The following is a 13,591-nucleotide window of genomic DNA, read 5'->3' on the forward strand; positions in this document are numbered from 1 at the left end:
ACACATCCAGCTAGTAGGAGACACCGGGTAACAGAACTTGTTTCCTTAGCTATGGCCCTCATGATTGCCTATCAGCTTCTCATTGTTTGTAACATACTTAAAGGTGTATACGCAAAAGTGTTCTCTTCTTTAAGACTAGTAAATGTTGCACATTTAAGAGATTTCATAGATAGGACTGGATTATCTTTTCTGGTGTGTTGTTGTTGTTGTTGTTGTTGTTTGTTTGTTTTTTTCCATTATAATTATGACTGTAACATTTGAGGCTCTTCAATTAAGCCTTGATTTATTCTAATTTTGGGCGCAGGGGTAGTCCCCTGGTTGTGAGTCACCATGTCCATGTCCTTATAATTAGACAGGTGCTAAAGTAAGACCCTTAAAGCCTGACCTAAAACAATGCAAGGTTAATGGAAAGCCTCCCATTGACTTCAATGAGTTTTGGGTACGGTACTTGTTTCAAGTGACACCAAGGTGCGACACATGTCTGAATCACTGCTTCCTAGAGAGGGCAGCAGGCCATAAAAAATGACATTTTTCTATCTGTGTGGACTCCTTAGAGAAACAACTCCACAGTCATCCATGTCAGCCCAAGGGACATACCAAAAAGTCATCTTCAGCTGGTGCTTACAGTAAGGTCTTAGGTTCTTCTGTGAGTTTTACTCTCATGTATTTTCTTGACATAGTTACAAGTTAAATGTGTCTGCCAAGCTGTCTGGCTTACTGATCTAAACCAATTTGCTTCACAGAAAATTGAAGAGGGCACTAGCAATTCTGAATGTAGTTTTGGCTCTTGACAGATATACATATTTATAGATTTCCACTACTAAAAATGTGGGCTTTGTTTATTATTATTATTACTTCTGCTTTTTTCCACTTTGTCAAACAAAAATGACCACTAACAGCCAGACAGCATAGCTTACACTCAGAATTCACTCCAGGCAGTAAGGAATCTCAGCCTGCAGCAAAGGCTGTGGATTTACCTGGTAATGGTGCTCCTACAGCATGAATATCAGCAATCATGAATAAAACTGCTGCAAATGGTTGCTTACAAAAGGCTATCTTCAGAATTAGGTAAGGGCACCTTTAAGTTAACATAGAGAAACTTGAATTCAAATACTAATATTTTGTGGTGTAAATCATACATTCAGATGGCCCAGCGCCTTCATGAAACTATAAAGCCTGGTCTCACTCACATTAGTCCAATGCTGAGGTAACATCTCTGACATTGTTCAGAAGCTTATGGTGTAGATGAGGCAGGTAAATGAGATCAGTCTGTGATGGCTGTCAGACTGCTTTTTTAGGCCTGTAGATGTTATATTACCTAGGATCAAGACACCATACTGAATATTTAACCCTGCTGTTCCTCAAGGAAATGATGTACCTTGGCTGCCTGTTCTCCCCTCCTTTCCTTGGCTTTTGAATTCCTTGGTAATTTTCACTCAGATTTGCCAAAGATTTCTCAGGGTGAAATGGTATTGGATAAACTGAGTACCTGTTCTTCACAGCAGGACATACATGTTACAGGTGTTATCATCTGAAGTATTGTATGCTACACAGTAAAATACATATATATATGTTTAATATCACCTAAAGAAGCATTTTAAAATGTTGACTTCAAGTGAATTTTATAGATTTATAAAAAAGCCCTAAACCTTTAGTAGTTAAGTTCAGGGCATGTTTCTGGAAGGAACAAACCAAGCTGCGCTGGCTAAGCAGCTGTGCTGGCTGTGCAGCTGGTGTTGGCAATGAGGTTTTTGTTTCTGTGACCATGGGACCCTGTCTGAGGATCAGCATCTGCTTGGGAGAGATGGGATCCACCTCACTAAGGCAAAGGTGTCTTTGCCAGCAGGATGGCTGACCTGGCAAGAAGTTCTTTAAACTGGGAGTGATGTGAAATGAAGCAGCCTGTGATGGAGTGATGGACAGTGCTGACAAACAAAGGGCCTGGGGTGGTGTGAATGAAGACAAAGACAAACTCAACAAAACAGAGCTTAAATGAGGTCCCCTTAAGCATTTGCAGGTAAGCAAGGAAATGCCTACAAGACACCAGTTTAGGAAAAATCCCCAGACCCTTTCTGGGAAATTGGCATGCCAGAAATCCTCTCTGAAGTGCTTGTACACTTATGTGTGCAGCATGGGGAATAAACGTGAGCAAGTAGAGATCTGTGTGTGATTGCAGGGCTATGGTTGTTTGTTATATGATTGTTGGGATCATGGTGATGTGGTGGGATGGCTCCCATGACTGGAGTGTTGCAATGGAGAGAGATACAGGCCCTTTCGGAAGGACAGGACAGGAAGATGAGGAGGTGGAGTTGCCCTTTATGTGAGAGAGTAGTTGGCATGCATGGAACTCTTCTGAAGATGGATGAGGAGCCAATTGAGAACTTATGGTTGAGGATTAAAGACCAAACCGGTATGGGTGACACTGTAGTAGGCTTCTGCTACAGGCTGCCTGATCAGGGAAACAGTAGATGAGGCCTTCTACAGACAGCTAGAAGAAGCCTCATGTTCACAGGCCCTGATCCTTGTGGTAGACTTTAGTTACCCTGGTACCTGCAGGGCATAATAAATCCAGGAGGTTCCTGGAGAGCATTGATGACGACTTCCTGACACAAGTGATAGAGAAGCCAATCATAAGACGTGCTGTGCTGGACCTTATACTTGCAAACAAGGAAGAGCTTGTCAGGGATGTGAAGATCAAAGGCAGCCTTGGCTGCAGTGATGGTGGAGTTCAGAATCCTAAAGCTGAGCAGACTTTGGCCTCTTGAGGGATCTGCCTGAACGAGTCCCATAGGATAAGGCCCTGGAGAGAAAGGGGGCCAGGCAAGCCAGTTGATATTCAAGGATCATCTCTCCAAGCTTGAGAACAGTCCATCCCAATGAGCAGGATGTCAAGCAAAGGCCTGCATGGATGGACAAGGAGCTCCTGGGAAAACTCAAACATAAAAAGTAAGTATACAGAAGGGGGAAGAAGTGACAGGTAACATGAGAGGAATATAGAGACACAGCTTGAGCATGCAATGATGGGGTTAGGAAAGCCAAAGCCCAATTGGGGCCAAGTCTAATGAGGGAACAAGGCAACAAGAATGACAGCAGGAAGGGCTTCTGTAAGTACATAAGCAGCAAAAGGAAGAGTAGGGAATATATGGGTCTGCTGCTAAATAGGGCAGGGGCCCAGTGACACAGGACATCGAAAAGGCTGAGGTACCAAATGCTTTCTTCCCTCAGTCTTTACTAGTACGACCAGCCTTCACAAATCCCAGGACCTGCAGATCATGGGGAAAGGCTGGAGCAATGAAGGCATACCCTTGGTGGAAGAGGATCAGGTTAGAGAGTACATAGGCAAATGGGACATAAATAAGTCCATTGGCCCTAATGAGCCTTACCTCATGGAGATTGAACAAATAATCCTGGAAATCATTTCCAGGCTCTTGAAGGACAGGAACGTGATCAGGAGTAGTCAGCATGGGTTCTCAAAGGGGAAGTTCATGCTTAACCAACCTGATAGTCTTGTATGATGAAGATTACCTTACCAAGCCATCTACTGGCATGGTAGATGAGAGAGCAGTGGATATTGTCTACCTTGACTTCAGTAAGGCTGTCAACACTGTCTCTCACAACAGGCTTACAGAAAAACTGATGAAGTTGGCTGAATAAGCAGGCAGTAAGGTGGATTGAAAACTGTCCGAACAGTCAGGCCCAGAGGGTGGTGATCAGTGGTTCTTTTCAGCAGTACCCAGTGACAGGACCAGATGCAATGGGCCTGAAACACAGGAGATTCCTCTGAACATCAGGAAACACTTTTTAAATGTGAGGGTGACAGAGGTTGCCCAGTGAGGCTGTGGAATCTCCATCCCTGGAGATATTCAAAACCTGTCTGAATATGGTCCTGGGTAACTGACGGTAGATGGCCCTGCTTGAGCAGGGGGGGTTGGACTGGGTGACGTCAGCCATTTTGTTAATGACAGCATGAGTAATTTATCCACAGAATAGAGCTTCTTCTCTCTTCAAATACAGCTCTCGGAGAAACTGTTTTTATCTCCAAGCTATGAATTATTGTATGTTTCTAAAACATATTCATTTGCAATCATATTTACTAAACTGCGGTTATTGTTAGCTTTCCATTTATTTTACTCCAGTGTTATAACAGAGAGAATGTTCTCAAGTGCCAGTTCTTCAGGCGTATTGGAAAACACAATCTGATTTCACTAATCTCTTAAAAGACACTGGACTCTGAAACAGCCTTTTTACTTTCTTTGTAAATGTTTCAACACTAACACATTAAGTGATGTATTGCTTTCACTAATCCATTAAGCAAGATCTAAGTAACCTTTTATAGAGAAATATTGCCACTTCCTTCACTCTGATGTCCAAATTTGGTATAATAAACTCACAGATAGACCTGTCAAACTGTATTTGATTTATATACGCATTGTTAGAAAAGCACTGAATATAAGCAACTTAGTACAATTGTAGTCTCACAAGTTTGGGGAAGATTGGGAGTTACGCAGGTAAAAGCATTTTTATCAATGCCTGAGTAAGGAAAAGAATAGAAAACTCACTCTTGCCTGCTATGTTTGGCAGCAGCCATCTGGCCAGCATTATCTGGGCAATGAGGAAGCTCTTATGTCTGAGCCAGGCAAGGCAACATGGGAAGGAAGACCATGGGGTCCAAGAGTTATGGACCACAACCAAGAGTTGTGCTAATACAGCGGCAGTCTGCACGGGAACATGAAGGGAGAGCTGAGGCAAATTTGGTGGGCCGATGAGCAGATACAGGGCACAGAGACATGGAATCCAAATCTTACTAATTTTGTTATTTAGAATAACCTGTGGTAGGAAATGTATGATAATTACCAGTTTCTAGGCCAAGCTGTATACTACATGTGTGTGTCAGAGTTTGTGTTTTAGCATTTATTATTTTTTTTTAAATAAAGCTTGCAATTATTTGAATACTAAAATCCATTTTAGCATAGTTCCTATGTTAGAGAGAGAACTTGTCAGTGAAGGTGCTGACTGTACAAATTATTCTTTTGCTACTCTAAAGCCAGCTGAATTTGAAAGAGTTCTGATTGCTCTAATATACTTTGCTTACTTGGTATAATATATTTTTTTTAAAAAGCTACAGATGCAGTGTTTGATGAATATATATGCAATACTACTAGCTGCATAATAAAGACACAAGTGTTATTCATACATTTTTACTAAAACTTGGTGCTAGCCATCTCACACTAGATATTGCCATCTGATTTTTCTCATGATTTTCTTAGAAATGTGTCACTGTACAATGACTATGATTGCAGATAGGCAAAAAAAAGAAAAGAGTCAAACAAAAATTCACTGTTCAGAAGGTATATTTTCACACGAGTTCTTAAACCCTCCCCCATCTCCATCAAACACATCTGCAACTTATGTCTTTAGTTCAGGGTAGCAGAGGGAGAGTTCTGATGACTTTAAAAATCTCACTGAAGGCCTCTACCCACACTGACCCAATCTGAAAGCTATGCTGATTTTTCAGTGCTCTCTAAAAGAGGATGCCTTCTAGCAGGTGTATTTAATTAGACCTCAAACTACTCTGCCCTAGTAGCTAGCCAGAATTCAAGAGCAGATAGGATTGCTTTAATTAGACGGAAACTGAGATAAAAACACTCTTTGTGTAACATTTATTTAGAAACATCTTATATATGGTACCGTTTCCAGAATAACAGGAAACTTATTGTAAAACAATTTCCAAGTGAGCCTGGGTTTAAGAAGCTCTGTCCCTGTTTCCTTTCAGTGTAGTGTTTGCAGCTCTTTACACTGACCCTCTCTATTCCCATTGCAAGCAGCCAATATTGCAATCACAGAAATGATGATCATGCAGACCTCTTGTAGGTACGGTTCAGGATTAAGCAATCCCTCTCCCCACCTTCCTCTCTTCCCACACCTACGCATTGCAACCACTTGTCCCACTGAAAGGTAAACTAAGCTGTGGCATACATCCAGCTTAATAACAATAAACCTAACAATAAAGAAGGGATTTGAATGAGGGAATTGGTTCAATTTGCCACCTGGTTACACAAACACCTTTTCTGGTGTGAGGGGGAGAGGTTAATGGGAGGAATGAGTGAATGACTAGGGATGGGAATACACAATGCTTAGGCTGGCATGGCCACATAAAGATGCTAGTCAAACTGTGCCCTAACTTTGTAATAAGGAAAATACTTGTTAATCCATCAGTGTTATCTCTGACCTGCTATGAGGTCTACTATTTTGGGTGGCCACCATTGAGTGAACAGCTGGTTTTGCCAAACGAAAAGGCTTGACTGGACTTTTTCTACAGCCTGGAGTGCTTACTGCTTTAAATGAATCTGTGCTTGACTTTTAATTTAAGTTTTGCATTCTGATGGCCATTGTTGCCTTTCCATATAGAACCACCTTTCTTGCTCACTATACTGTAGAAGCCATTAGCTCTGTTCCAAGAAACATAATAATCATGGAAGTATGCAATTTCTAGTGAACTCTATATCCATGTGCAACGATCCACAGTGTGGGTCTTTGGATTCCAAAGACTGGTATTTCTGTGATTTTTTTTTTTTTTTTCCTTCACCTGGAAACTATGTGGAAGAAACAGATTGCTGCAGTGTTACATTTAATTAGTAAAGAAAGGGTTATGCCCTTGAGGCTACAGAACTGTATTCAGGAAAATGAAGTCGTCAAGATCCTTTTTGAGGAATAGGCTAAGCAATATCACTAGCCCTGATATTTGAGCTTTCTCCAAACATATTCTGGTATGCTGGTAGGTTTAAACTCTCTTGCTTAAATCAGCGTGGGATACTTTTACCAGCAATTACTGTGTTGAACTACTGTGAACTCAAAATTTCAGCTCACTTTCAAAATTCTAACTTAGAGGGAATTGCCTTGATTTAGCTAAGCTTGACCTATGAAATCATATATGACTCAGCCTGTCTCCCTTGTAAAGTGCTCAGAGACTATGATATGAGACACCAATAAAATGAGAGCATCTATTTCTAAGTATGAGTTTATTTACTATGCTCACTGATGCTGTTTTCTGTCACGTTTTTAAGTTTGAACAGCAGTGTTTTCTTGAAAGAAAGAATAGTAACTAAAATCTGAAATGTGAAATTGTTTTAACTGAGTTTCAGTTTGGTCCCTAAGATAAAGATGTGCACATTATATTAATACCCAGTGCTGAGATCTTTTAACGGACTGTATTAGCAAGTAACTACAGGGACATATATCCAGATTACGCATTACAACTTTCGCATGTAAATGTGTAATAAATGCATACAAATCCATCATTAAATGGATTGGAAAGATTGCTTTGAATAGAAAGTGACTGAAATAAAAATCTAGAGGTTTTTAGAACACTGTTACTTCTTGACTTTTCAGAAGTTTCACAGTAAAATAGAATTTGACTCTGACACAGAGTATTCTGTCACACACTTGAAAATGGATTTCTAAAAAGAACTCACTATAGCCTGGTGTATGATTAATGTCCTTTTTTCTCAGTAAGTTCTTGTTCATAAGATGGATATAAAATCTAAGAGATCAAAATGGAGTTCCTTTCTGGGTTCAGTACTAGTTTTGACAGAGGAAAGAGTAATAGAAATTGCTGATTTTCCTTTATGTCCCATGCCTATTGGTACTGTGCTGACATTGGCATACTCCCAGGTGATCTCCTTTTTTTTGCTGTGGGGTTTGTTCCATCATTTTCCTTCTGTTCTACTTCTCTTTTAAAAATACTTCCCTTTTCTCTGCCCAGCCCTTCAAATGATCTTACTAGATCTCTCACTTACATCATACAAAGAATTTGATGGCCAGTTTTCTAAAATTTAAGATAGTTTTTATGATGGTCATGGAAGATAACTATGTCTGACTTACAAAATTGTCTTGGCTTGCCTGGGATAGAATCACAGCCCAGCCATGCCAGGCAGGCTGTTAGCAGTTTTGAATCAGCCAGGGCAGCTGACCTGAGTGAGCTACAGGTGTAGCCCATCCCATAATGTCATGGTCATTGTAAAGGGGGAAGGTTTGCTAAGGAGAAGGAAGTTTTGCCTGGGGTTTCCTTTCTTTCCTGATTCTCCCAAGGACTGTGAGGGCTGTGCACTCTAGGTTGAATATGTTTTTGTATATTTTATTTATTTTGCTGTTTCATTAAATCTGCCCTTGCTTCAACCTTTGTATCTCTTCTCCTTTTCCTGGTTCCCTTTCTAAACGGGGGAGGTGTCATTGGGTGATGGAATAGGTGCTATAGTTTAGCCCCAGGTATGGGCTAAATGGAGACAACAACGCATAAAATAAACCTAGCACAGTATTAACATAACTTTTAAAAGAAGAAATGTAACAGTATTTTCCAGAAGGAATTTAGCTTTATGTAGTATCAGGGCTTTGGGTTCTTCTTTTGTTATTTATATAGATACTTACAGTATCTAGAGGGTCCACTTAAGTTTTAAACTGTGGCCAGCATGTCTACTGGGAAAGCTAACCCAGAATGCTAAAGGTTTAATATTCAGAGACATAACAAAGACTTAGACACCTAACTCTTATTAAAAGGCAATACTCATGCATTTGAAATTTTTTGTTCCATAAACATGATAGTGATGAAGATAAAGAAGCAGAAAGTAAACTGTCTAATGTAATTAGAAAAGATCTTGGATTCTATGTTTATTCCTGTTAGTCTCTAACCTTGAACTATTCTGACTACTGTGTTTGTGATAATTTAATGAAGGCCAAAGAGCAAAATGCCTTACATGGGATAATTATCCACCTGCCTTTTGCCAAGCTATTCTCTACGTTGCATGTGGCATAACCCACACTGTTATGAGCATAGAGAGCTCTAGCAAAATAAACCGGCATGAACTGCAGTCATCCTTTCAATTTCTTAAGCAGATGTTGACCACTAAAAACCTTGTTTAAGTGTCATGTATGTCTGTAGAAGCATAAAACCTTTTGACAACTCAAAATGGTACAGTTTGTCTAGTAAAAGGCATGGCGGTTTTTGCCTCCAGCTCTGTACCTTGCCTGTCTTTGGGACAGTCCCATTTGTGCTGCAAATATGTTTAATTTAGGTAACAGCTGCTACATTTGTCTCTTGTAACCTGGGGAATTAAGATAACCAGCCTACAAACTCTATCAAACACAAAACAGCTGACCCATTTCTATACCCATGCCGTCTGTTCCCCACAATTCTCTCCCCCTGAACTCTTCAAATAGAAATAAAACCTCCTTTACATTTCAGATGTGGTAACTTGATGTAAGATCAGTGCAACTGTCAGCACTAGCCATTCATATCAATGTTTTAGGTTTCCCTGATCATCCCCTCTGGCAACTTTTTAGAATTGTTTTGAATTTATAATTTGTGATGCTGGGAGTTTTAAATGCAATACTAGGTTACATTTGATTGACTCAGTATTAAATATTAAGGCCCTGATGTGTAGCTTACAAAAATCCATAGGAAAACAGACTGCATTGCAATATAAGACATATTCTTTACCTTGTTGACCATTAGTGATTTTGATGCATATTAGCTGCATTCCGTGACACATCCCACATTTTTGTCCTGATCATTTTATGAAACCTGCTCAGAATTTTTTGGCTCCTTTTCAATGACAATTGGGGCATGGCCCTGCAGATTCCTGGATTCAGGTTTTGGGGACAAATCTTGGGCTGCCCTCCTCTAGACAAAACTGGAAAGGATTAATCCCCTGAGAAATGTAAGAGAGAATTTCTGTTGTAAAAACTGCTTAAGAGACTAGCTTTTTACTGTTTCTCAAAGGTTTTAGTATCTTGCAAATTTTAATTTTTTATTGTGAGGTGTCTGGTCATCATATAAGCATATGCATTACTGGAGCATTGCTAGTAGCCATGTTGGCAGGATGCTGTTCTTGAATTAATTATCTTAGCTTGGTTAGAAACAGTTCAAATTTGTCTGAAATAAGTCACTGTGATATTTGTGCAAATGTTTCTATGTTGCAGAACTAACAACACTCACATTAGTGTCTTAAAGTTAGCATGAGTAATTCAAGCAACCTGTAACATAAGGCATAAGCTGATATTCTCAATATTGTGAAGACCAAAGAAACCATTGTAGTTGAGTACTGGACGATACAAGTGGTTTTCTTACAGCCTAGTAAGTGTATGTAATTACAGCTCTGAAATCTTGCCAGCCTGTCTGCTAGTTCTTGAAGTAGTACAGGTGGTACAATTTGGGAAGTGAACCTTTGAAATATGATGAAGGTAACACGTGACAACTGGAAGTGTCAAGATGGGAGCTCTCTCCATATATAGGTGATTCATGCTATCTCCATCTGGTGGACAGAATAGTTCTCCAAGGGACAGGGTACCCATACAGACAGCCTGCCTTTGAAGTAATAGCTCTTTTAGAAAAGCTTTCTTTGTGAACCTGGAGTTGATGAATGTTTGTAGCTGGAAGAAATACTTCTATATCTAAGTAAGATGATTAAGCTTAATCTGCCAGCACTGAACCCACAAAGTCCCATTATAAGAATTCTATGCAAAATGAGGCAAAAAAAATCAAAAGTCAATGAAGGTGGCTATCAATAAGAAATTGATGGAACAATGAGGATAAGAAGAAAAGTAGCTTTGGTAAGAAACTTTCTGATTTAGTGCCAATATCCTTTTTTGACTATGGGTTAGAGAGAGAAACAACATCTGCAGCTATTTCCCTGCAGGCACCAGTTTGCTAATAGAGGCAATAGAGCTTGCAAATCCTTTGGTAAAGATCCAGTGTGGAGAATGGATGTGGAAAATGTGTAATAGCTTTATTGGACACAAATTGGTGTTGAAATAATAACAGGTTTTTTTTTTTCAGGATCAAAAAGAAAAAAAAATCAGGGAAATGCGTGGTTTGGACTGTGTGAGAATTCCAGTGTGGGATTTTATTCAAAAAACCCTCCAAATTAAATATTCTTATAATGTTCAGGGTTATTCAACCTTTTAAAATGCGTTTTTCTCTGAATCTTAATAAAATTTTAATGAAAAATGCTGTTGTGAAATAAAATTATGTTTTGTTTTTAAACGTTCAGAATGAATTATCCTGCATCCTGTGTTTGTGGGTGTTGGAGTATTATTGTATTATTATAGAAGTATTGTGAAATATTAAACTTTAAATAGCTAGGTATTCTATTAGCATCCATTATAATCTGAATAATGGCACGAGACTATAAAGTCCTGGTATGACAATTCTATACAGAATGGGACAGGAGAATTAGAAAATGGTGCAGAATGTCTGTGCTGTAACTTTTCATCTCATTTTCCTAAAGGAGGTGGTAATGCAAGAAAAAACCAGCACAACCAGAGGCACTGTGAAGGAGAAATAGTAGAGAAGCTTGGGACCACTTTAATCTTAGAATCTGTAATAATGTTTGTTGCTTTAAAAAATAAGTTTGCAAATTGCCTAAGATCAATATGACTTCAGGAAACAACAAAAAAAGAGTGTGATGTATAATTTTCCAAATGTTGCTATAAACCTTTTTTAAAAAAATAAGATGACGAGAAAGCCATGAATCCCTTGCAAATGTCAGTTCTCTTCAGTAACCTAACTCCTATCTTCATACATTTTTCCACAGTAATTCTCACCACACCTACAGTTCACACTTTTCTGTGATTTTTCACAAAAAAAAAAAAAAAGAAGCCCAAAGTACAGTATCTACTGTACTTATTCTGTGGTACTATGTATTAGAATGTTTATATGAGCAAGAATAAGCTGAGAGATGTGTGGGTGACAGCTTTGTTATTGTAGAAAGCCTAAGCTTGAGAAATAAACTCTAATCACTATGGCAATGAACTTAAAGTTGCCATGTGCTGTGCAAGGTTTTCAATTTGTCTTTTTTTTTTTTTTTTTAAATGTAACACACAAACAATGAAGGAACAAATGAGTGTTGATTTACAGCCCAATTCTGCAAACCACATCAAGCTTAATGTGCAGATCCTGTGGTGCTGGAAAATGAAGAAAAACAGAATGTGGCAAGAGCAAAAAAAAATGAGAGAATACTTGCATAATACTTTATTGGTCTTTCTTGACAATAGTTTTATTAGCTTCAGCTATATAAACTTTAACTTAATTTTGTTCAGCAGGTACTTAACAACTAATTTTACTTTGAAGTTTGGTGTGCAGAAATGAAGTGCACTCATTGCTTAGTTTCAGGCATGCAGTTGAGTGTCATAACTCTTTCACAGGAAGCTACCATTCTGTTTGGGACTGTTCACAGGACTATTGGTAAGCTTTCAACTATTTAGTAAAGTATTTAGTTGTATGCAAGCAACTGACAGAATGTAGGAAAAATGCATGGTCTGTCTTTAAAGCTGAGCTGTACAAATAATGAATTGTCAGTGGAACAACAGTTTCAATCATTAGTCAGTAAAATAAAGGTGACTATATGATTTTATATATCCTCATACATATGTACAAGTGTGTGTATATGCATACATACACAACATGATAGAAGGATTTTTCTTGTGTTCTTTTAGTCTAATAACCATGGCTGCATAACCCTGTAATGCAATGCTGTGTACAGGGAGAATACTTTTAAATACCCACTGATTGATTACATTGCCATCATAAAAACTTCTGAAGAACAATTTTTAAATGGTATTTATTTTATTAGTATCACTTACTGTTTTTGGAAACTGAATGCACTGCAGCCCCAGAGCTAGTTTATTGCATCTCGTTTAATTTTGACCATACCTGTTGCTATTGTTCAGATTTGTTTAGTAACACTGGAAAAAATTACAGTACAAGATTCCTAAATATGCACCTTCCCAAGCTGTTGTGCCTTCCTCTGGGCTGTTTTGGGGTGATACAATACTACAAGAGACCACCTGGGATACTGATTCAAGTCCTCTGCCATAGCACAGTTGTTCCTTGGTGTCTACATGTGAGCCTTTCCTGTTGATGTAGGAATGAATTCCTGTGGCTTGTTATACATTGAACAGTTTAGGCAAAAGTGAAAGTGCTGGAAGTAATCAAAAGGAGCTAAAAGAGATCAAATTGCTTTTGTATTAAAAATAATGTTTTACATCTGTTAGCTGAAAAGAAAAAATAATATATTAAGCATTATGAGCATTGCTGTTCACGACAACAAATGACACATGTCCTCAGTTATACAATACTGGAAGTTCTCCCTCAATTTTTTAAAGGGAGAGGGAACCAGGCTATGCTGGATGTGCATGTGCGTGTGGGTTGAAATGTTAACAGATTGGACAAAATATGAACTTTTCATTTCCATTCCTGAAATTTTGATGCTGGCAAATGGTCAGTTATCTTTGTTCCAAATGCAGCTTGTACAACATGTTGTAAGATCAAGCTCTCTAATAAAATATAGCATAACAATTAGTAATCACATTGCTGGTGAGTTGCTGGAAGACATTCAGATGCCATAATAATGCTATAATCAGCACTTAAGAAGAACAGTATAAATGTGCAACCTAATTTAATTCAGGAAAGTACAAATTTTTATGGTATTTCTTTCTGCTTAGACTTAAATGATTATTTATACAATCAGAACTGTCAGTTATTAAAATAAATGTAACTGGTACTTAGTCTACTTTGTTTCCCTGGCTACTGTGTGCA

The sequence above is a fragment of the Leptosomus discolor genome, chromosome 4 (genome assembly GCF_034619465.1).
Source record: "Leptosomus discolor isolate bLepDis1 chromosome 4, bLepDis1.hap2, whole genome shotgun sequence".
Taxonomy (NCBI): domain Eukaryota; kingdom Metazoa; phylum Chordata; class Aves; order Leptosomiformes; family Leptosomidae; genus Leptosomus; species Leptosomus discolor.